This window comes from Bubalus bubalis, chromosome 20, assembly GCF_019923935.1.
Source record: "Bubalus bubalis isolate 160015118507 breed Murrah chromosome 20, NDDB_SH_1, whole genome shotgun sequence".
Taxonomy (NCBI): domain Eukaryota; kingdom Metazoa; phylum Chordata; class Mammalia; order Artiodactyla; family Bovidae; genus Bubalus; species Bubalus bubalis.
The window spans coordinates 30,039,002-30,061,136 of record NC_059176.1 but is presented as its reverse complement, the minus strand read 5'-3'; the positions used below and the strand labels follow the sequence as shown (position 1 = coordinate 30,061,136).

General features: G+C 39.9%; 1 protein-coding gene across 3 annotated transcripts in view; it reads right to left on the bottom strand.

Moving 5' to 3' along the window:
* Positions 1-22,135, bottom strand: part of PRKD1 (protein kinase D1) — a 343,077-nt gene that overhangs the window by 226,525 nt on the left and 94,417 nt on the right. The window contains exon 1 of one of the 3 annotated variants that reach the window (XM_025271242.3): positions 1,100-1,189. The exons of the other annotated variants lie outside the window; for them this stretch is intronic. The gene's annotated coding sequence lies outside the window, so the exon portion shown is untranslated. Of the gene's footprint in view, positions 1-1,099; positions 1,190-22,135 lie in introns of those variants that run through there. 3 annotated transcript variants of the gene reach the window in all.

The window sequence follows — 22,135 nt, the reverse complement described above, 5'->3', positions numbered from 1 at the left end:
AAGACCGCTTTTGTGAGGCAAAGTATAGGAGACAGGTGATATTACTGTTATACTTCTGCTGTCTCTCTTTACAGTAAATGATATTAAAAACCTGAGTAAATTTCTTTGTTAATAATCATGGTTGCAATTACAAAGAATGCATGGTAGCTGAGGAAGTTGAGTTAATATACCCTTTAGTGGTACATATGTCAAAATTCAATCTAGCAAGCTGAGTCTTTACTCTTTACAGCCACAGCAAGCTGGAGATTTTCCAAATGTTCCACCCACCCATAAAGACAGGCATATGTAAAGGGCAAGGCAACAATCTAACAACACCACTCTGCATGGCTGACAAGACTAAACTGTTTAAAAGCGCTTTTCCAGCTAACAGTCCAGTACTTTCGGTCCTTTCTTGACAGCTGACAGAGAAACCAAGAATCGTAATACTTGCCTGACTCTTCTGTATGCTGTCTACCCCATCCATAAATGTGTCCACTGTCTTCCCTTTTTAGAAACTTGTTTCAAGGAAGCACTAACTCGAAAACATCAAGAAGCACTGAACTCTCTGCGAGTGCCAAACGCCCAAATGCGCTGCTTTGTGCACCCAGCCCTGTGCATCAGCCTAACTAAGAACACACAGCCTAATTTTTAAAACCGAGTTACCAGAGCAACAAAGTGAACAGTTAAAAAGCTATGAACTTAATCAATGCAAGTCATTGTTGAAAAGATTATCCCCTGAGACAAATCTCTCACTGCTAAGATTATTGCTATTTATCTGAAGTGTTTTCTGAAAAGGTAAGAATCACAGACTGAGGACTTCAGATCAATGAGGTGTTCCCCCCCCCTCCCCCCAATGAGCTAAAGCTCACAGTAGACCTAAGCTACACTTTTAATCATGACATTAATCAATAACAATTGCACCCAAGAGAATGACAGCATAGGTTCTTCAGGGAGTCTAGTAGGGCTTAAACTGCTATACTTGTGGAAATAGTCAATATTTCATGTTGTAAAATATAATTCAGGTTGATTTTCTTCCTATTTCCCCAGAGCAGAATTTGGGTGCTAAAAACCCAGAACATTAGCCTGGTGCATTATGAACATTAATGTGTTTAAGATTCACCTGTGGATCTTGTTAAAACGCAGATTTTGAGTCAGTTGATTTGGGTGAGGCCTGATATCTGCATCTTTGCAAGTTCTCGGGTGATGTCAGCAGACCATCCCTGAAGTGGCAAGATGACAGAATCCATTACTGACTGGTCAACAGAAAACAGCCAAAGGCAGCACACAGGCAGAGCGATGCTTACAAAAGAAGAACTTGACTGCAAAAGAGATTCTACTTCTAGATTTTCTACCCCATACTACCCTCTATGAAAATGAGAAAATGGCAATACTCAACTTACCTTGAAGAGTAGCATTTTCCAAATGTATCCAAAGGAGCCCTAGTTATTTGGGATATTAATAGGTGTTGTCAGAAAAATAAGATGCTAATAAGAGGCTCAGTGATCATTTTGTTTAACTAAACAATATTGCTAACATTCGTTAAACACTGTATGTCAGGCATTGTTCTAAATGCTTAATATGGAATAAGTTATTTAATCTTCACAGCAACGCTTATGAGGTAGAAAGTATATTATCATCCCCATTTTACAGACATGGAAAAAAAGCAAGGAGAGGTTAAGTAAGTAGCCCAAAGTCACAACTCTGGTGAGTTGCAGAGCCAGGATGCCACCTCTGGCAGGCTGCCTCCAGAACAGAGATTCTGATCTCCGGAACATAAATAAGCACATTTCAGTGCTGCTGGGAAGTGTGATCACTGCAAGATGACAGAAGTACTTGTAAGCTGCCAATGAAGGGGAACAGAGGATGGAGAGGAAAGAGGAAAACTGCAAAGTTAGGGTAAGACAGGAAAAGAGAACAAGCTAGAGAAGCAAAAATTTAGAAAATGGAAGTAATATTTGGAGAAAAATAGATTGAGAAAAATGCAGTGTCATCTATCCGGACACTGACGCATGGAATAAAGACCAATCTGCTTGGCAAATAACATCCAACAGAGGAAAGCAAGTCAAGTTGCAGATCTCACCAACCACAGGAGGACAGGAACACTTTACTTCCACCAAGTATACTGAGAAGCCCTCACAGATAAGAGTCATGCTTATCCTTATACTAATTACCTAATTTACAGATTCTCTGGGCCCCCTGCTAGGCCTCTTTCTTCTTCCTACAAGATTGTTTGGATATTTTGCTTCTAATTAGCAACTTTGTGAGAGTGAGTGGGGAGAAGATTAAATCAGGGTTTGGGGTTTTTTTGGTTTGTTTTTGCTTTTTTTGTTCTCATCTAAGGATCCAGCAATAGGTAAGGAGTTGGGAGATTAGGATGTGAAACTAATGATGAAAATACACTCTCATTAAGCCTAGTTTTCAATGCACCCGCTTTGCTTGGCCTTCACATTGCTGGAGAAGAAATGCACTGAATGTACCCAGCCTGAAGTACGTGGTCAGCCCACAGCCAGCACATTATGCAGAGTATATTCCAGGTCAGGCAGAACCATAAACAAAGCAGTTGTTTGGTTAGATGAGTCCTAGGAAACAGTTCAGATTGTTCAGACAAGCATTAAAACAAAAACTGACCTCGGAAACTTCTGACATTCACTGATCCCTAATGCAATATATATGCAGAGATACTCAGGAAAACGCTAGCACTAACTTAAGGAAAAGCAAAACCTTAACTGGAGATGACGAACTGCCTTTCAGAGTCCTGAAAAGATCTGATATGTAAGTGTATTTACAAGTGCTAAAATGAAGGGTTTTTTTGTTTTTGTTTTTTTCAAATGGAACAAGAGAGGGCCTTTGCTTCTGTACTGAGATGTATCCTAACAATTGCACTTACTCTTCATCATCGCCTCCCCCAGGAGCACTGATGGCCTGGCATTTATGAGGGACCTCTATTAGTAGGGCTCTGAGATGAAGCAGTATAATTCTGTTATGCTAGGACTTCAACCCACATTTACAAACTTCTCACATATTTTAATTATATCTGAGTGTTTGCCATCAGCACGTTTCTTTTTTAAAAAAATAAGAATCCTTCATTGTTCCAAGACACAAATCGTATCCCTTTGAATTCCAGATGAAAACATGTTAGGCCTATTTATGATTGTATTTCAATAGACAAGTATACACATGTAAAGTAGTTTCAGTGTTATTTAAAAATATACTTCAATAGGTCTCATTGTGTTGATATTAGCAGAGCTCTCAAGAAAATGCTTCCAGGTGGCAGGCACCTGCTCTGGCTTTGAAACACCAACCTCAAAACCTATAGTCAAGCACTGAAACGGGGAAGAGCAACAAACTATGTATTTCAGCACCTAGCCATGTTGGCAGCTCATTTGGAACTGGTTATTGCCAGCTGGGCATTTTGCCATTTCCTTGAGGCAAAATTAAAGTGGAAGATGCAAGGGTTTTATTGTAATTTTCCACCACATATTTATATCATTATGGGTTTTGTGCTGCTCTAGTCCCCCATACAGTCTCACTGAATATCTTCTTATTATGTCAACAGAATCTGAAGCAAATATAGGAGGATGCAGTAGAAACAAGTGGGCACTGTGTACACTACATGACTGCTGAAGTTAACACTATGCCTATCCATGTGGGCTCCATAATTTGCAGGGCCCCATGCAAGATGAAAAAGTGAGGCCCTCCCCTGTTCAAATGACAGAAGAAAAGTTCCAGTAAAGGTACTACAGAATGAAGGTTTTCCCTTTCTCCTGCAGTTTCTCTCTCAACATGCCACAGTGTTGTTTATTTGCTATTCAATGTTACAATCCTTCCAGCACAGGAATACCTGCAGAGTGAGCCCTCTGTACAGCAACTGGGGAGGGCCAGTCAGGCATCTCCCCTCCCACAGGTGCAGCAAGCTCCACACAGACCCCAGGAGCACTGCAATCTCCACACAAGGAGGGACCTGGACTGGGTTCTTAGACTGGGCTGGGTGAGAGGTGTCACCCCACTGAGGTACCGCAGTGACACTCCAGGATGCAGACAACTGTATCAGTGTCCTGTCCTGAGACATAGAAGGCTCTTGTTCCAGACCCCGAGCCTCCCCTTCCAGGGGCTAAAGGCAGCAGCCATTGCGGGGGCAGGAGCACAGAGAAAGAGCGCAGGTCTTTGGGGTCCTACGAAGTGGGGGTGTGAGCAGTGGAGAACAGAAGAGAACCCATCCCAAGGAGGCAGTCACCCAAACCAAGGCTTCCAGTTCCGGGACGCAGCTCCATTATCTTGTCAGACTGCACTTACAAAACACAAATTCAAACAAAAAGATAAGGACTTCAAGTCAGGAAAGTCAGGATATTGAGCCCCAACTGAAAGCTCTAGTAACAAGCCCATGAAGCCGGCACTGATTCATGTAAAAACCCAAGGTCTGTGCTCACGTCTGCAGGATGCGCACTAAAACTGGCCAAAAGAGACATCAGCATGCCTCCTGCACAAGGACGACACACAAATTCATCATGTGCTCCTTAAATACACACACACACATGAACACATGTACACAAATCAGTACACATAAAACTAAGACAATCTGAGTAACCCCGGGTAAAGGTGGACATTACCAATGTCAGTATCTCACTTGTGATACTATAATACAACCCTGCAAAATGTTACCTTTGGGAGAAACCATGTAAACTGTACAAGAGATTCTCTGCATTATTTCTTACAACTGAATACTGCAATTATCTCAAATTTGAAAAAAGATCCAAGGCCTATTAAATGGACAAAATATAGCATACAGGCAATCATCACTACACCTACCTATACCTGGATATATTCAGAACATTAAATTGTATATAATTTGACTTGACATGATGTAAAAGAGCGATCCTTGAAATAACTAGCTCAAATACAAATCTGCAATCAGCATGTTAGTGTACTATCAGGACGAACGTGTTCAGCTTTACCTCTTATTGAAACTTCTCTTATCTACTTGAGATAAAATAAAAACACAAATTGAGAAACTACAGAAATAGTCTGAAAACTGAAGTGGCCTACTCAAAGGCATGCCTTTATGCACAAAAGGGGGAGAAGTGTGTGTGGAAAAACACAAATTCAACTTTAAGTTCAAAAGCAAATTTAACTTCTTGCATCCAGAGGTAGGCCGGTCTACCATTTCCAACTGAAAGGACGTATTCGCTGCTGGTACAGTAACTTAATTTTTACACTAAAAGATAAAACATCTTGCCTGTTAGATGCAGAAACATCACAAATATAATGAGAAACCTTTGAATTCTCCAGGCTGAGCTTCCATGGGACTGAGCCAGGTGAGAATTCCATGCTGCTCTTTAGGACTGGGTATGTGAGCAAATGGGCTTCTCAGGTGGCTCTAGCGGTAACAAATCTGCCTGCCTATGCAGGAGACAAAAGAGACACGGTTCAATCCCTGGGTCAGGAAGATGCCCTGGAGGAGGGCATGGCCACCCACTCCAGTATTCTTGCCTGGAGAATCCCACGGGCAAAGGAATCTGGCGGGCTCTGGTCCATGGGGTCACAAAGAGTCGGACAGGACTGAAGCGACTTAGCGTGCACGTACATGCGTGCAAATAACCAAAGGGGAGTGTTGCAGCGAGGATGCCAATTCTGTCACTGTGTTGGAACTGTTTCTTTGACTTGCCTTTTGTTGCTTTTGTTATTATAATAGTACAGAATTGTTTGCCTCAGAGAATCCTGCCCCTCTGCCTGACTGTTAAACTAGAGTGCCTTTGTTCAGAACCCTGTCCACCTGTGGATGGCAGGAAGGAAGAAATTAACACATCCCCTGCCTGAGGCTTGCCATTCTAGGAAACATTTGGAAGATTAACGGTCTTATTTTGCTTGCTCACCTCCCTTCACCTCATCTACAAAAGAACCTGGCATCCAGACCCGATAAGATGGCTATTTTGAGGCGCTAGCCTGCCATCTTCTCGGTCTGCCGGCTCCCCGATTAAAGTCTCTTCCTTGCCTCAACACCACTCTCTCAGCTTCACTGGCCTATTGCGCAGCGAGCAGAGGGAGCTTGGACTCGGAAACAAGAGGGGAAGGGCAAGGCCACTTCTGTAGGGCCTCAGAGACAGATACTGCCCACTGGGCATCTAATTCTACCCTGACTTCCATAAATAAGGTAACAGAAGAGATGTTATATCTCTTAATATAGATCTTAATATCACAGAGCCCAACACATTGGAAATACCAGACTCTAACTGTTTGTATCAATCTTTGCAGCCTGTTCCCGCTGTGACCTCTCAAATGCCCAGCACCAACTCCGTATGAATTATGCATCTAATTACTATTTCGTGCTCTGCCAGACAGTGCTCAGGGTCAAGATAAACCCACTTTTGGTTCAAGCCAGAATTTTGCAGAGACATGAAGAACTGATTAAGCAACGAAAGAAGTTTGAGATTCAAATTCATTTTGCCACTGCTAACTCTGCACCTCTGGGTAAAACACTGGGCTGTTCATTAGTTAAATGGAATTTGAATTTCAAAGATAGATGAATATTCATTCACTTTGGCTAATTACATACTAAGGCATTCAAAAAGTATTTGTTGAATGAAAGACTGAATTAATGAATGGATCTGTACAGACATTTCTCCAACCTGGTTTTTTTTTTTCTCTTTACTTGCTAAATTCCCTTTCAGCTTCATTTTGGAGTTAACATATCAAAGTAGAGGGGGAAGAACCACAAATAAAACAGCACTTTGCTCACGACCTCACTTGACTGTATCGTGCGGGCTCAGCTACATAATTAATCATTGTCAGCGCCAGTCGGACGTGGATCTGCCAACAACTCCCTGTCAGGCTTTGCCAGGTGTGGCAAATTACTGAGGCTTCGTCTAGCCAAGCTTTGAGCCTGGGAGTCTTTAACAAAAAGCACTTAAGAACCTTCCCAGGCAGAGAGCAGCGCTGGCTGGCTATCAATGTCTCCTTCTCGTGGTGCCCTAGTTTGTTCTGGCAGTCTCCAAGTCCTATGGATCCCTCGGCTTCTTACTGTGCCAGGGCACTAAAGAACCAGGCTTTCTCTGTCTCATCTAGGGTCTTCAAATTCAGGAAAGCTCACCTCTTACGTCTGCCTGTGCCCTGGCCACAGCCCGCACACCTGACCTCCATACCCTTTTGCAAAGGTATATTAAAAACTGTCTCCACTTGGCATTAGGCTCGGATCCCAGGCTGGCAGGGTGCCCATCTTAGTGATTCCCTGCTGCCTCCAGGGCTGGCACGGACACAAATGCAGCTCTGTATCTGCTTACCACAAAAACCTTGACTCTGTTCTATTCTATCACTGGTTCCCCAGCACTTGAAATGAAGCTAATTTTATTTCATGAAATTTAATTAACTACATGCAGAAGTTTTAATGACTATCAAAACAGAGGTAAGCACCAACTTGAATTGTTTCACTATATAAACAGTGTAAAGAATGGTTTAATATTAAATAAATATCAGTCTAAAAGATGACAGAACGTGTGGCTTAACATAGATAAACAATGCAAAGTACTCTGCGTTGATTCTTAAAAAATAGTTTTCTAAAATTTCCCATTGAAATAATTTGCTGCTCCAACCTTCTTGCTTTTCTTCCAAGCTCTATTTCAGAGGTATCCCTCTGTCTTGAAAACTTAAAAAGCTACTACTTTAAAAAGTGCAACAAATGACCTTTTAGTCATCAAAGAAAAATTACCAGTTGAGTGAACATTACTATACCATTAAATAATTAATCGTGACATGGCAAAACTCCCATTATAAATACTTAAATTATTTAAGATAAATCAAACATATGGTAATTCTCTGTTTCTTTCTGACCCATTAGTACATCATAGCTGACATGAATGCCATGAAGAGTCTCATGATTTATGTGTTCCCAGCATATTATCACCTCTCCATTTCAGAAATTCAGTTTCAAAATGTCGTTGGAGGGTAACTGTTGAGAGCAAGATGTTAAACACGACAATGAGAAGAAACGTGAAGAACAAAATACAAGCCTTTGGCACACACTGAGGTCTGAATACGAACGTACAAAATGAGGAGACATTTACTGATAACATTCTAGCCATTAATCTAAGTGGTACTTAATTAGAGAGGCTGGAACAATTTACAGACTCTGCAATGGCAAGGTCACTGAGAACTCGGCCTGATACATCTTGTAGCAGCCATGTCTCTGGAGAGTGGGACATGCCTACTCATCACAGGGCACTTCCTAGACCATAAACAATATACGTCTTTCCAAGTCTATATACTCACAATCCACTAATACTTCCAACTATGAGTCAGAATAGCACAAGTTCAGACTCCCTTTTTCTCCCAGGTAAACTACAGAAATTATAATAGCTCCTATGCCTATCAGTTTAAATGTAGTGCCAGTTTTCTACATATTAATAATATTCACGTCTTCGTTAAGTTAAAAAAATTAATTCTGCCCTCAGTGGAGGTATTTGAAAAAAAGGGAACACTTTAATGAATGAAACATAGCCATGTCAGTAATTAATCAATACTCCTCTTAGAAGCCTTTTATCAGTAATTTATGGAAATCAGCACAGAGAGAAAGCCATGCTCCCTAAGGTACTACCATCACCACCTAACAAAAGAAACAGCCAAGCTCCACAAACTCCAGAATGACAACAGAACCAAGTAGTATGGAGCTGATTTTCATTCTGTTTTAAAAGATATTTTATTGTTACTTAAATTTATTGCTATGAAACCTATATAGTAACATAATAGAAAAAGTATTACCCATGAATACAACATTTACATAATCTGGAAAGTAACTTCCTTTTTAAATTCTCATTATTTACTGCCCAACATTTGAACATCTTTTCATTAACTATTACTTAATGAAAAAGTTTATTAGTCCTTATTTACTCAGGTAATTTCTTTTTCTAATAGTATATATATATATATATATACACACACACACACACACGCACACACACACACACACACTCAGCCACATAATTAGTAATCTTCAGAAGTTTAATTTATTCTGACTCTGCCCTTTATGAAGATGTTGGTTTAGGCTTCTTTAGTTTTGCTGACAGTCTTATATTTCAATGGAGTGTAAAAGTCCTTGCTTTGGACTGAATGTGTGTTTGTGTCCCCTCACAAAAATTTGTATCTTCAAACTCTAAATCCCCAATGTGATGGTACTAGGAGATAGAGCCTTTGGAAGGTAACTGGTCATGAGGGTGGTGCCCTCATGATAGGATTAGCGTTCTTACATGAAGAGACACAAGAGAGCTTGTTCTTCCTTACTCTTTCCCTGCAACTAAGGACACAGCAAAGAGATGGCCATTTGCAAACCAAGAAATGGGCTCTCATAAGACAACAGATGGGGAAACAGTGGAAACAGTGTCAGACTTTATTTTTTCTGGGCTCCAAAATCACTACAGATGGTGACTGCAGCCATGAAATTAAAAGACGCTTACTCCTTGGAAGGAAAGTTATGACCAACCTAGACAGCATTTTAAAAAGCAGAGACATTACTTTGCCAACAAAGGTTCGTCTAGTCAAGGCTATGGTTTTTCCTGTGGTCATGTATGGATGTGAGAGTTGGACTGTGAAGCAGGCTGAGCGCCGAAGAATTGATGCTTTTGAACTGTGGTGTTGGAGAAGACTCTTGAGAGTCCCTCGGACTGCAAGGAGACCCAACCAGTCCATTCTGAAGGAGATCAGCCCTGGGATTTCTTTGGAAGGCATGATGCTAAAGCTGAAACTCCAGTACTTTGGCCACCTCATGCGAAGAGTTGAGTCATTGGAAAAGACCCTGATGCTGGGAGGGACTGGGGGCAAGAGGAGAAGGGGACGACAGAGGATGAGATGGCTGGATGGCATCACTGACTCAATGGATGTGAGTCTGAGTGAACTCCGGGAGTTGGTGATGGACAGGGAGGCCTGGCGTGCTGCAATTCATGGGGTCACAAAGAGTCGGACACGACTGAGCGACTGATCTGAAGACAACAGACGTATTGGCACTTTGATCATCCACTTCCCAGTCTCCAAAACTGTGAGAAATAAATGTTTCTTGTTTAAGCCACTCAGTCTATGGTCATTTGGCAACCAGAACTAAGACAGTTGCCATGGATATTAGGTCCTCAATAAGGTAATTAACCTATTCCATGTAACCCTGTGACTACTCAAAGTGGTTTCCACACATTGAAATGCCCCAACATTCCATGCTTTCTCTGTTGCTACCTTCAGTATAAAACAAACTACTGTTGATCCACTAGGTTTCAAAAATGACTCATTTAAACTACATTCCCTGGTGGTTCAGACAGTAAAGAATCTGCCTGCAATGCAGGAGACCTGGGTTTGATCCCTGGGTCAGGAAGATCCCCTGGAGAAGGGGATGGCAAACCACTCCAGTACTCTTGCTCGGAAAATTCCATGGACAGAGGAGCCTGGGGAATGGTGGGGGTGGGGAGGTGGCGCTAAAAGTCCATGGTTCACAAAGAGTCAGGTACGACTGAGGGACTTTCAATCACTCACTTCAAACAAAAGAGACATCTTAAGGCCTGAGGGTTAATACACATTTATATACTCTCATGCTAGCTGGGTTTCTTATTTTGTTTTTTCAAAGAATGAAGTTATATCTCTGAAGTGTTAGTGGCTCAGTCGTGTCAGACTCTTTGCCACCCCATGGACCATAGCCCGCCAGGCTCCTCTGTCCATGGAATTCTCCAGGCAAGAATACTGGAGTGGGTAGCCATTTCCTTCTTCAGGGGATCTTCCCAACCCAGGGATCAAACTTCTATCTCCTATATTGCAGGCAGATTCTTTACCATCTGAGCCACCAGGAAAGCTAGGATCATCTTCAAAAATGTGTGTGTGTGTGTGTTTTTCTTTCAAGCTTACATACCTAACATCTGTGAAATTTTAAACTAAATGTTCTTCACAAGAATACAGAGTGTGACTTCTTCTAAATAAAAATGAAGACACATATGAGCAAGTACAAGTGAATGGGTAAATAAATATGGTTAACCTTGTAATAATGCCTTCTGTCAACCAAAGCACAGGTAGGAAAGGCAAACTGACACATTTCAACTTTTAAGAAGGCTAAACTTCAAAAATAGCTACAGTTCTTTAATTTAGGGGGACATATGCAAGTCCCCCTACTTCTCTGAGGGGGACTGTCTATAGAGCTGTGCATTCTGGTTTTTACTAAGTCAAACCACGAAAAAAGAATAAGTGTAATAAAACTGGGAGAGGAGGAGACATTTGTTTTTATTTAACAAATTCATATCATTCACTATATTCTAGGCACTATTTTTAAGTATTTTACAAATATTAACTCAATAAATCTTCACACAACTTTATGAGTTGGTACTGTTACATAATTCCCATTTTACAGATGAGAATGTAGAAGAACAGAGAGAGGTAGTAACTTGGCCAAGGTCACTTGGCTAGTAAGCTGCTTGGGCCAATATCTGAACCCAAGTACTAAGACCTCAGAGGCTGTGCTCTTCATAATTGCCTTCTTCTAGCCATTGCTTCCCTTATTCTTCTCATAAACTCCACCAAAAAATCCAATCCACTAGGAAACCAGGACAACATCTTTATTACAGAATAAAATGAAAGCGTATAGAGGTTTGGAGTTTCCCTTCTCACTTAAAGGCAATGTAACAATTTTTCACTTAAAGAAAAAAAAAAAATGACTTCCAAACACAAATGACAAAAACAGCAGGGAAGGAAAAGCTATTTTCAAGCTTCTAGGAGGTTATCATAAACAATGAAGAGAGAAAAACAAATTAAAGTTTTTTAAGAAATGGCATTTGACACTATCCTTTCTACCTTGCTGCCCATGACCGTTTGAAAGCCCTGTACCTAGAGGCTGTGCAGGGCGCTCTATGGTGTGAAAACAAGAGATGACCATGCTTGGAAAGAAAAGAGAAGCATATTGTAAGAAAATGTAAAAGCACCGTAAGGTCTGAATGTTGTGGAAATAAGCCCAGGCTGCTTCTCAATTCATGAGTTTAGCGGAAATGGCAGAACAGATGACAAACAGCAACAAACAGAAATGTAACCGCACGATTCTCTCCGATCGTGGGAACAAATGCCCAGAGCCGCTTACTTAATCTGATGCCAATTTACTTTCTTGTTTAAACATTCTAAATATTTGTTATCTACGAAATATTCATGTATTGTGTTTTAATACCTTGAGGGTTTTATTTTTCAAGGAATTTAGAAGTATCTATAGTTAAAAATAGCAGAACTTCCTCAAAATAACAGCAAAAGTTTTTATTTAAAGAGTTAATATTAATTAATTAGACATCATATGGAACTGGAGGTGAATTCAATCCTCCTGACAGGTAAAATTTCAAATTTCGTAATGAACGGTACTCTTGAAATACATACTTCATTTTATTTTAAAATAAAACAAAAATTTTACCTCTTTTTCAATATAATTATTTTCATTCCATTTTGCAATACTTTTGTTTCATTTTAAGGAAACCCAATAGATGGCACTTTTTTTCTTTGCAGTACTACAAAGAACATTATTTAAACACCAAAAATTGGTTTCTTCAATCTACATCTTTTAAGTATAATTTTTTTTTACTTTTTAACTTTTTATTTTATATTGGAGTATAGCCAATTAACAGGGCTTCCCAGGTGGTGCTAGTGGCAAAGAACCTGCCTGCCAATGCAGGAAACCTAAGAGACATGAGTTCGATTCCTGGGTCAGGAAGATCCCTGGAGGAGGGCATGGAAACCATTCCAGGACTCCTGTCCATGGAGAATCCCACGGACAGAGGAGCCTCACTGGCTATAGTCCACAGGGTCACAAAGAGTTGGACACAACTGAAGTGACTTAGCATGCACTGCTGCTGCTGCTGCTGCTAAGTCGCTTCCATCGTGTCCGAATCTGTGCGACCCCGTAGACGGTAGCCCGCCGGGCACCCCCGTCCCTGGGGTTCTCCAGGCAAGAACACTGCGGTGGGTTCCCATTTCCTTCTCCAATGCATGAAGTGAAAAGTGAAAGTGAAGTCACTCAGTCGTGTCCAACTCTTAGCAACCCCATGGACTGCAGCCTACCAGGCTCCTCTGTTCATGGGGTTCTCCAGGCAAGAATACTGGAGTGAGGTGCCATTGCCTTCTCCGTTAGCTTGCACACACACAGCCAATTAACAATGTTGTGATAGTTTCAGGTGGACAGCAAAGGGACTCAGCCTTACATATGCAAGTATCCATTCTCCCCCAGCCACCTGGATTGTATGTATGTGCGCTCAGTAGCTCAGTCGTGTCTGAATCTTTTGTAACCCCATGGACTGTAGCCCACCAGGCTCCTCTGTCCATGGGATTTTCCTGGCAAGAATACTGGAGTGGATTGCCATTTCCTCCTTCAGGCGATCTTCCTGACCCAGGGATCAAACTGATATTTTCTGTGTCTCCTGTTCTTTACTACAGAGCTACCTGGAACCCCAACTACCTCAATGGGTTAAGTATACATATTTTTAAAAGAGACACGAGTACCCCAATGTTCATTGCAGCACTGTTTATAATAGCCAGGACATGGAAACAGCCTAGATGTCCATCAGCAGATGAATGGATAAGAAAGCTATGGTACATATACACAATGGAGTATTACTCAGCCATTAAAAAGAATACATTTGAATCAGTTCTAATGAGGTGGATGAAACTGGAGCCTATTATGCAGAGTGAAGTAAGCCAGAAAGAAAAACACCAATACGGTATACTAACGCATATATATGGAATTTAGAAAGATGGTAACAATAACCCTGTGTACGAGACAGCAAAAGAGACACTGACGTATAGAACAGTCTTATGGACTCTGTGGGAGAGGGAGAGGGTGGGAAGATTTGGGAGAATGGCATTGAAACATGTAAAATATCATGTATGAAACGAGTTGCCAGTCCAGGTTCGATGCACGATACTGGATGCTTGGGGCTGGTGCACTGGGACGACCCAGAGGGAGGGTATGGGGAGGGAGGAGGGAGGAGGGTTCAGGATGGGGAACACATGTATACCTGTGGCGGATTCATTTTGATATTTGGCAAAACTAATACAATTTTGTAAAGTTTAAAAATAAAATAAAATTTAAAAAAAAAAGGTAATACAGAAAAAAAATAAAAGATCTGCTTTAATTTTGTGTAAAGTTTAACAAATATTATCAACTTAATCAAAGAAAATTAATTATAAATAGTTTTAATGTAGTTATTACTTATATTAGATGTGATAATAACTTAGCTCAAATCACTCACTGTTAGGTTAAGGAAAAAAAAAAATGATTACACAAAATCTACAGATATATCAAAGCTCCAAATAAGAAATGTTCTACTAAAAAAAGAGGCTGAAACAGCGTATTCTTCAAAAGTCAATGTTGTAACATACAAAAGAAGGTTGTGGAAATGTCCACATTGAAGGAGGTAAAGGGCTTCCCGAGTGGCACTAATGGTAAAAGAACTCGCCTGCCAATTCAGGAGGCCTAAAAGACACAGGTTTTGATCCCTGGGTCAGGAAGATCCCCTTGAGGAGGGCATGGCAACCCACTCCGGTTTTCTTGCCTGGAGAATTCCTTGGACAGAAGAGCCTGGCAGGCTACCATTCGTAGAGTCACAAAGAGTCAGACACAACCGAAGCAACTTGGCGTGCACACACACATACACAAAAAGGAGGTAGACAATCACTAAACACAATCCCTGACCCCAGGCAGGATCCTGTACAGGAAGGAAACATGCTCTAAAGAAAGTTATTGACTCAGTGGATAAAACGGCAATATGAAAGACAGAATATAGTTTTTCTTGGTAATAAATTTATTGAAGTTGATAATTATACTCTGGTTGTATAAAAGAATACCCTATCCTTAGGAAATGCAACCTGCATAAGATGGGAAGACCCATCTCCTGAAGATGTCTGCAACATCCTCAGATGGTTCAGAGGGGAAAAAAAGTGTGAGACTTTATGAGAAAAAATGTTTAGGTCAATCTGGGTAAAAGGTAGAGAAGTGTTCTTTGTATTACTTTTATCGTTTGCAAATTTTATATGAGGCTGAAATTATTTCCAAGTTAAAAAACCAAACAAAACCAACAATGAGAAACTATTGACCTGAACCAGAAGCATGAATTAAATCCCACAGATTGAGCTCACTCTTTACAGGACACAGAAGTAGAGTCCTTGAAGCCTGCCCTCAAGGTACTGATTTTATGTCATAGACTAACAGAGACATTTGAGTCTCAGAAGACGATGGTCCATATGGAGTGCCAGTTTTTTCTAACCATGAAGGTCTCTCCAAAAAATTACTCCTGGATACATTTCAGTTCCTTGGCCACTATAAGCCTACAGTTTCCATGATGAGATGGCGAGGACCATCTACCTTAAACACAATGGTTGCAGGATCACAAATCCATACCTTATCAGACCTGGAAATATTCACCCACATCACCAGTCCAGAGGCCACACCTTAGGGCGACAACGCCAGCGGTCTGACTAAGTGAGTGTCTACTTAATGCCTGCCGCGTGTTGGCACTGGGCTACACGCTAGGAATAAAAAGATGAATAAGCTTTGCTACCAATCTTAAGGAACTCATAACCCAAGGTGAAGAGGACCTAATTCTGTAATTTTAGTATAATATGTAAAATACTCCTGTAATACAAGTGTGTATCAAGTGTCCTGAGAAGGACTCAGCGAACATGTGAGACAGCTTCATTCAAACATTTAGTTTGTGTCAGAGAAAGGAACCTTAAAGTTGGGATGACGACCTTCAGCTGACAGAAAAAAAAAGTGAAAAGGGAATTCCTGGCAAGAGCAACTAATAAAATGAGACAATGGCATAGAGGCATGAAACTGTAAGCTGTTTTCAATGACTATAGGAAGGGAATCACCATGGCTGGGGCACAGCATCTCCTGTGACTGTGGTTAATGAGGGAGATAAAGCCAGTTAGAAACAGTTCCTGAATGACCTTGCATAGCATGCTAAAGAACTACAAGATAACATTTACACACATGGAATGGCAGAATTTTTAAAATATTATTTATCTATTTATTTGTTTTACATTTTGGCTGTGCAGTATGTGGGATCTTATTTCCCTGACCAGGGACTTAACCTGTGCCCTCTGCACAGTCTTAACCACTGGACCATCAGGGAAGTCCCCCAGATATTTTAGAAAGACATTTCTGATGGAAATGTTATCATTTATTGCCAAAAAATGATGGAGTCAGGGAGAAGAGTTCACATGCAATTGCCTCAGCCTTCAAGAGTTAGGTATGACCAGGGCTGGAACTGAGACAATGGCAAGGGAAGAGATATTAAAGGAAGCAGAATTAGTAGAGCTCAGCAACCAACTGATTGTGTGCGGTGGGTGAGATATGACAAGGATGAGAGTGAAGATGCAACTTGCTTCCTTAAACGTTGAGAATTACTAACAGTGACTGAGTCTGAAATTTCAGTGTAGTAAGCTTCAAGACATTCATTATAGAATACAGGATTCTGAGAAGCGCACTGAAATTCAGGAGAGAAGTTAGGGTAAATGTAAAGATGCTGGAATCATATTGACAATGATAGCCTTCTTGTATTCTTTAAGGAGGATTGTGCAGATCGAGAAGATAAAGATATATATTCATCCAAAGATGATCAGGAGAAAAACAAGCCAAGAGAGGGAAAAGGAACGAGAGGACAGAATTATATGGTAACTGGTATTACATGGTAGAATCAGATGCTCAGTCAACAGAGTTTAAATAGCACTCAACACACAATCACTGCGGCCAATTAGGCACCAGATGCTTGCTACATCCTGATTGTGAAAGTTGAAAAAAGTTGAAAGTAAAAGTCACTCAAGTCCTGTCTTACTCTTTGCGATGACACCATGGACTGTAGCCCCCCAGGCTCCTCTGTCCATGGGGATTCTCCAGGCAAGAATACTAGAGCAGAATACTACTCTAGTATTCTAGCCTCCAGTGGATCTTCCCAACCCAGGGATCAAACCCAGGTCTCCCGCATTGCCGGCAGATTCTTTACCATCTGAGCCATGAAGGAAGCCCAAAAATACTGGAGTGGGTAGCCTATCCCTTTTCCAGCGGATCTTTCTGACCCAGGATTCGAACCAGGGAAGTCCACATCCTGATTATTACACTATCTTAATTTCCTACTACATCTGAATAGGACAGTCACTTTCAAATTCAGATACAGTTCAAGTGACATTCTTGTACATTCACTCTCTCCTTACACACTGAGCTACAAAATTAAACAAAAGACTTTATATTATTATATTAAAAGGAACTATAACCAGGGACACACTAGAGCCTTTGTGGACATTCGAGACTATACAGATAAAAAAGCTCACAAACTTATTCTTGAAAACATTCACCCTTCTTTTAAGAATTATTATATTTATGGGGAAAATATAATAAACCATGATTAAAATAATGTAAACTTCTGATTTCAACAGAGCATCGCCAGGTGACTGGGTTAAACGACAAGCATCCTCCACAGGGGACGCTTGCAGATGCACATGTGACAGCATACGTGTGCACACACCCACACACAACCTCCTCATTCACACAGACTTCATCGTCAGAGTGGCCTTTTTAGCACTCTGCCTTTGTCACCCACAGTGACCACCAGTCTGGTGCAATCACCAATCCTCTCACAGAAACAGTGATATCTGTAATCAGTAACTCAGCATAGCAACCAGGTTTTACAACTACCTCCCTGAGCCAATTTGGTTTCTGTACAATTTTTTTCTTCCTAAATTTCATGACTAAAGTACTGCCTGAATCTGCAATGTTCTTAGCCTCCCAGGTCACTACAGAAAGCAATCTGTTTTTCTTGTACAATCATTTGAATAAGTAATACCCAGTCATCTGACTACAAGTATTCATTACACATGAGCTATAGAAAATAATCAGTCATGGATCTAGTAGCTTCAAAACAAATGACGTAGGTAGGATTTATACAGAAGCCTTCCAGGAGTTTCTTTTGTCCAGAAATGATCTGAAATTTATCCTATGTGCATTATACAACCTTCTTTTGCATTCTGTGAATATTTCTCTTGGGTCAGTATTCACTTCATGCCTTTCTAACTCAGCAAATAAAGGCTCAGATTCAAAATGGCTTTGCTGTTGGTCTAGCATGTTAATAGAGCAATGATTATTTCAGTGCTTCAATATGGACAGTCGAAAAGACGACTTTATTATGAACCTCCTGTAAGATAAACAGTATTGTTTATAAATAAAATCTCATGCTAAGAAGTCCTTAGCTTCCAAAGGAAGAAAGCAATCACTATGTTTGCAGGCAGTTAATGTTCTGCCCTTTACTTTAGGTACATAATATCTAGATTTTCATCAACATTTTTCAAATGTTGCTCTAAGTACAGAATCCTGGGTTTTGTTCATGCATATCTGGAAACTATTCTGTTCAGGGAATATCCCACGAGCAATGAGGATGCAAAACATTCTTTACTGTGTATTGCTACTAAGAAAATACTCCCACAGTTCTTGGTTCAGTACTGCCACATTCTTAAAGGTTATTCTGATTAAAGTAGAGCTGGGCATTTCTGTGAAGAATCAAGATACCAAAAAATTTTTTCCATAGAAATTTTAAAGTTATGCCAATAATAAATTATACCAAAGACTAATTCAAGATAGGAAACAGTGCAGGCAGGTTTGAAAGTCACATTTGAATTCAAACTGACCTGAATTCCCAGGTTTACAGGCTAGACGGCTCTAGACAAGTTATTTGAGTATGCTGAGCATCCAGATGGAAATAACTGAATATAATGTGTGAGTAAACTAAATCTAGCATAGGCTCTCAATAAATATTACCTTCCATCTTGACTCTCCATTTTGATACTGTAAATAACAAAATGTTAGGGAATTCTATAATTTTTTCATTATACATGTGTGTGGCTTATGTTTCTGTAGAAAGAGAACATCACAAATACCCCACTGTGATACATGATAAATAACTATCACAAGTGGATTCATAAGTTATGTTTAATGTTAGTTACTTCCATTGCCTATGTATTCACAGAATAATAACAAAGGAAAACTATTCAAATATACACATATTAAAGTATGTATGTGATTAATAAATGAAAAAAGGCTCATAATTTTAAAAATATCTGGGCTCCCAGTGCCATCAGATCAATTGGCACATATGTCAAAAATGATTAAGTGAAAACCACATTATTACCTCCTTTGTACTATCTAGTAAACTGGATCAAATATAAAACACTATTTAATGGGACACAGTCTCCATTACTTAACCCAAGAGCTGACATGAAAAGGAAGAAGGTCAAGTCTACTTTTTCAAAGCTCTTAGGTAATCAGAGGACAGAAACATCAGGATGAGATCTTTACAAGTTGTTGATGGAAGAGGAAAAACATGGTTTTGAGTCTTTGATTCTCAATTGTAACCATTTCAAAATATATCATATTAATAAACATTTTTCCATTTAATGATGAATAGCCACCTGCTGAAGTCAAAGAAACAGAAGCCCACTTTTAATTGGAAACAGCAAGACTGTGTGTATTTTCCATCGTGTATTTTGGCTTTCCAAATGTTCCATTTGAGAACCCTGAGGGTGAGCCTTAGGAACCCCCCAGTTTTCCATAAGCCAGCACATTCTTGGACACACTGCACGCGTTCAGTTTAATCAGAAGATACACAGTTGGAAAACACTGCTGGAGGTTCATGCATATTTTAATCAGTTTGTGTAAATTTTAAATGAGTTATCAGTTATGGTCAGGGCACGCAATTCTGTATTTGGAAAGTTCTTAAATGGAAGGAATGGGATCCGAATGTCCTAATGCTCCTTTTAGAGAAACAGCCTCTGTCACACTTGCTACCTTCTGCCAAAGGCTACAAAGATCAAACTTAGTGGTAGCAGACTAAGCTAAATAACATTTTGTCCAAGTTTCCAAAACAAGCATTCACAATTTCCACTCAGAAAAAATAAAGATGGGAACTATATCTTAGCATTCTGAACAACCAACATGATGTCATAAGTAAACTTGATTCTCCCACCCCCACTTCAAAAACCACAATTTTTTTAAGAGGCAGCAACACTTTGTGGCGCCTTCTTTTCCCTACTAAATGAGATCTATCCATAGGAACTCAATTTAGAGTATCATTTTCTGTTTAGGGCCATATACCAATAATTGGGCACAACATTAAGTCTCTCTGATTATAACTGATGTATCAAATGACCTGTCAAAATGTTACTTGAAAAACAAACAACTTGACTGACATCAATGGAGTATATTAATATGCAAGAAATATATTCATCACACCAATGAAATTCTAGCAGGAACTCTGTTAAGTATATTCTTTAACTGGTTGTCATTCTAAATGACTTGGAGATAGTTTACATAATTGGCCATAAGAAATCCCTATGTAGATAACTGAGGATGTGTTTGGTTCAGGTTTGTTTTTAATTAAGAGAAACTTGTGGTTACAAATAGCCCAGTATTTGTCAGTAATGATGACAACATATTTTTTACTTCAACTGGACATAAACTCAGTAGTCATCCACTTGTCAGAACATACTGAAAAAGCCAAAGAATTAATCACTTCGACAGGAGATCCTATGGGAGGACCAGAACATCCATATTTTAAAATTTCACTGTATATAAGACTTTTCCAAATAGAGATAATACTTTTGGTTCCAAAATCTAGTGGGTCTCTAGTTTTCCTCAGTGAGGAATCCAAAGGTAAAGTGTTTTTTTCTGAGTTTCAGAAAAGAGATTTTCTCAGATACGTCAGGAAATGGATGCTTCCTGATGAAATAAGAATAAAGACTTATTTAGAAAAATATGGAAAAATAGTGTATAAAAACACTGTTTCTTTGTAATGCCATGATTACTACAACAAAGGTATGTATAGAAAGCAGGATGTATGGCAGGTATAAGGTCTGAAAAAGTGATACTGTAACTGATACTTGACAAACAATAAGGAGCAACTGGTTAGGCTAAGAGCCATATCTTTGAATGTGTGTGAGTGTGCACGTATGATTTGTATGAATGTATATGTGTGAAAGAAAGGTCACTGCCACAAGGCAGTGAAAATACCCTCTAGTAAAAGTGGCATCAATTTCAATGGGATAAAGAATGAGAAAAACATATTTTCCAGATCATAAAGACTTTTAAAGAAACTTTATACAATGGTATGGACCTAATTTCTAAACGGGACATTATATAAAGACTATAAAAGGAATCATGACATGGCTTGATTTATATTTCAGTTGTATTGTATCAAGTGGGGTTTTAAAGACTGGACTGTGGATCAACAGTGACTTTCTGAAAAGGACCACCAATATTTTGGCAACACTCCCATCAAGAAGTGGAGTCTCCTACATGTCCATTGGCAGACAAAAGGATAAGGAAGTTTTGGTACATATATACAATGGAATATTACTCAGCTATAAAAAAGAATACATTTGAGTAAGTTCTAATGAGGTGCATGAAACTGGATCCTGTTATACAGAGTGAAGTAACTCAGAAGGAGAAACACCAATACAGTATATTAATGCATAAATATGGAATTTAGAAAGACGATAATGATGATCCTATATACAAGGCAGCAAAAGAGACACGGATGTAAAGAACAGACTTTTGGATTATGTGGGAGAAGGCAAGGGTGGGATAATTTGAGAGAACAGCTCTGAAATATGTATATTACCCTATGTAAAATAGAAGACCACTGCAAGTTTGGTGGATGAAGCAGGGCACTCAAAGCTGGTGATCTGGGACGACCCAGAGGGATAGGGTGGGGAGGGAGGTGGGAGGGGATCAGGATGCAGAGACACATGTACAGACATGGGTGATTCATGTCAAGGTATGGCAAAAACCACCAAAACACTGTAAAGAAATTATCCTCCGATTAAAATACATTAATTAAAAAAAAAAAAAGACAAAGAAGTGGAGTCTGCAACTCTTTCCCTGAAATCTAGACAGGCCTGTTATTGCTTCAATCAATAGAGTGCAGTTAAGTAATGATAGGTAATTTTCTATGCTTCTCCTCAAGAGACAAAGGACCTCCCGTTCCTTTGGGCATCACAGTTCTTAGGAGACCTCTCTTGGAAGCCAGCTGCCATGTTGTGAGAAGCCTAAACCACACAGCATAGACATAGACAGTCTACAGTCATCTTGCCAGGGAGCCAGTTCAGTTCAGTTCAGTTGCTCAGTCGT